Source organism: Abrus precatorius, unplaced genomic scaffold (genome assembly GCF_003935025.1).
Source record: "Abrus precatorius isolate BTA unplaced genomic scaffold, Abrus_2018 Scaffold2, whole genome shotgun sequence".
Lineage (NCBI taxonomy): Eukaryota > Viridiplantae > Streptophyta > Magnoliopsida > Fabales > Fabaceae > Abrus > Abrus precatorius.
The window spans coordinates 11,326,650-11,330,733 of NW_020874362.1; positions in this window are offsets into that span (position 1 = coordinate 11,326,650).

A 4,084-nucleotide genomic window follows, 5' to 3' on the forward strand; every position below is an offset into this window, starting at 1 on the left:
CATGTCAACCATCCAACTAAAGCATTCAGCATGGTGGTTAATTTTTTCGTTTTGTGAAAGAGCACAGATATATAATATCAAATCAGGAATATATATATATATATATATATATATATAATGTTGTTGTTGTTATTATTATTATTATTATTATGAAATCCTGATTATTGAGTGGAGCAAGAATTCACTAAAATTTATTTCGATTTGAACAAATTAACTTTTTTTTTTCTAATTTAATTATTTGGAGTGAGAATCATATTGTTGTTAGCTTATTCAACTGATATACTTAAAGTGATTGTAATTAAAAAATAGTAAAATAAAAACTAATAAAGGAAATTATATTATGATTAATATTTAGACCAATTGTTGGGTGTGTAAAAGCACAAGTTATTATCATTAAATATGCATTATCAGTTCATAAATTGACTAGAGTATACTTTCTAAGAACGTGTAAATATGCACACACTTTAATCGTTGTTATGTCGGATGCTATGTTACATAATCTAAATATTTCTAACTATATAAATAAATAGTAACGATTTATTTGTGTTTTAAATAATATATCATCTATTATAATATGGTGAGGTAATATTCAAATAAAATAAAATATTACAAATTTCATATGCTTCAGAAGAAGAACTATAAAATCAACAGTTAGAATAGTAAAATTTACTTTTGGTAAGAGTTATTGGAGGTGTCATTTGATTGACCCTTATATAAAGAGAAAAATGCAGTGTCATTAAGTAAGTCCTCCAAAGATAACGAGAGTCAGCTTGGAGTGATTACTGGTTGTATTCGCTATATAAAGTCTATGAAGGGAAGTAGATGAGACATTTTGGCAAGAGTAATTAGTTACTTAGAGGAGGGATCATAACCTCTTACAGTCTTGATGTCTTGATATTGTAATTCTCAATAAATGTTTTACTCTTTCGTTCTCAGTTGGATAGTTAGTCCCATCAACTGGTACTAAAGCTCTCTTTCTTAGAGTGGGGGAAGGATTTAGAGTTTTAGAGTATTTTACATTAGTTTAATAATACATTGCAGTGCAAAAATATTGTTAGGATTTATATTGTGAATTAATAACAAAAAATACTAAGCGTTGTGCTAGGTTGGATTGGGCCGGTGAGGCAAAGCATTGCGAAAGACCCTAGCAAATACTTTTACTTAGTGGATGAAAGCCAGATCTATACTTCAAATTTTTACTGTAAAATTACGGTTCTCGCTGTTAATGTTAAACTTTTAACTAAAATTATTTGGAAATTATATATATATTGGACACAATTTTTAGAAGACCGACAGAACTGAATTTAGCAATTTTTTAGGATTAAACATTTACTTTAGTCTTTAAAATATATAGCGTTATTTATATCGATATCTTAAATTTTGAATTTAAATTTTTAATCTTTATAATTAGCAATTGTTAATCATGTAAGTCTTTATCATTAAGAGATGTTAAAATTAAGTAACAGAGTTTATAATTTTTATAATTTGTCATGTTCAGTGACACGTATCAATTCATTCTTTATACAAAATAATGTCATTTTATAATATTTCAAAAATAGTTTATTTTTGTCCATGATTTTAACATTTTTGAGCAATAAGTTTTCTCATCGTCTTCTGCTCCGCCTTCTTCTATGGTATCTTTTTCCTTTCTCCGACAATGGTGTAATGATATTTACGTTGTAAAAGTCCTTCATCTTGACTTTTCTTAGTTGAATTAATAGATTCAAGTCTCAAATCTGTGAATGGATAGTCTTTTCTAAGATTTGATTGGAAATTTTCATTTGTTCATTAGTTTGGAGGTGGTATGGTATGAAAACTCTAATGCACAACTCCAAACTCTAAAGTAAAGCATCTGTGGTGCGATTGCAAAAGTGTGATCCCTGATCACTAATCAATGTTTTAGGAAAGTCAAACTTGTAGAAAATATGTGACCTGACAAAATCTATAACAATATGAGCATCATCAGTATGAATGGCCTTTACCTCTACCCACTTAGAAACATAATCCACTATCAACAAAATATAAACAAAGCCAAATGAAATAGGGAAGGGACATATAAAATCTATATCCCATACATCAAACACCTCATTGAAAAGAAGAGGTTGTTGGAGCATCTCATTCCTGCATAAGATATTCTCAGTTCTTTGGCATCGCTTGCATGTCTTACAAGTGTGTGCATTGATAAATCTATACTTTGACATGTTTTTATAACCTATATATTGATGAATGATCATTATTTTACTTGGGTTTTGCACTAATTTCTATGAGTAATGTGCAGAATGTGAGAAGGCTAAAGTTGGGTTTTTAGTGCATTTTGAGCCCAAATTGACTGGAAAATAGAGCTTTGCTACAATCAGTACACCCAGACCTCAACAGCAGCATGAGAGTGCTTCGACCACATGCACGATCGTGCTTATGACCTTGCACAATTGTGCTCATCTGCAGGAAGCACAACTTGAAAAAAATTTAAGGTTTTCAAACCTTATTAAAAGCGACTTTGGGGCAGCGACTGGGATCCTGTTTCTTATCTTGTTTTCATCTCATCCTTCCTAGCCTTTTACACATCTTTCTCATAACCTTGCTTGTGATCATTGACATATTCTTAGCAAAACTTGAAATTTTGAGCGATTGTACTTGAAGACTAGAAACTCTTCTTATCCTTAATCCTTGGAGATAATCTAGTTTGCTATTTCCTTTTGATTATAGATTTGTTTATAATTGTTTTAGTTCTTTTCTTTCGTATGAGTAACTAAGTCCATACCTAGGGCTATGAGAACTCTTGTTTATGATTAGTGCTTGTCCTATTATGCATAGTTATATGTTGTGAATTTTCCATTTATAACATAATCCTAATTAACTACATCGTAGACAATTGTACCACGATTAGTTAATGAATCTCTAAAATAAAATAAGACAAAGGATTAGGCGAACTAAATTAATCTTTCTCTTTCAATCGTTATTAAATTAAAAAGTTTATAGATGTTTTATGCTTTCTTTAATTAATATCTTGCATGATCATTGTGAATGTTAATTTAAAGAAAAGAATATTAATATTAAATGACCATTGGGTATTAATAGTATTTGTACAAATAGTTGGCAATCACATTTAAAGTTAAACAAAATAATAACAAAAAAGATTAAATGAGTAAACTCATATACCCTAGGTTCCTCTCTGACTGAACAAAAGATTTATCGTTAATCCTCATCAAAATATAAACAAAAATTAATGTAATACTAGGGTACTAACCTAAGTCATCCTCTTGTGAATCATTGGGTGAATGACCAAATATCAAACATATGGTGTGCAGTGTATTTAGGAAACAAGTAAAAAGAGGGTTTTGTGGTTTCAAGTCCAAATTATCCAAGCAAAAAATTAAATTGCAAAGTTCAATCAATAAAATGTAGTAACCCCTAGTTTGTCAATGTAGATTCTATCCCAATTCCTCTTAAGATTTAATACTCGATCATTTTCCCTAAATTAGGTTAATTTAACAAGCAAAAATTAACCTTAAATTCCCCTATGAAATCAAGAAAATTAATGGGCTTCAATCTCTAATCTTTTGGATTAAGCAACCTTAGAATTAAACTCAGAATTAAGCAAACCAAGTTCAGAACCTTTTTTAAAAATGAACTAGAGTTTGATTAAGAAATGCCCTCTAATTAATTCTTAACTTAGTTCAAGTGATTGGAAAAGAAGAAATTCATGAGAAAAGGGTTTATATTAACATTAAAAGCCCAAGAATTCAAGAATCCATATGACCTCATTAGGAATTATAAGAAAATTAGCCCTCCACGAGGATGGGTTTTACCATTATAAGATGAGAATTGTTAAGATGTCCCACATTAATTAAGAATAGAGCCAGAATACTTCTTATAAGGGTTAAGACAGTCCTCCTCCTATGAGCTAACTTTTGGGAGTGAGTTAGACCTAAGTATCTTAACATGGTATCAGAGCTTATTCAATTTGAACATTAGGTTACCCATAAATGTCTAGTCCTGCAAGTTTCATGTAACGCCCCAAATTTTTGTAATATAGTTTGATTATTAATATAAGTGTGACGTTGACTTTTCTGTGTTGTGTATT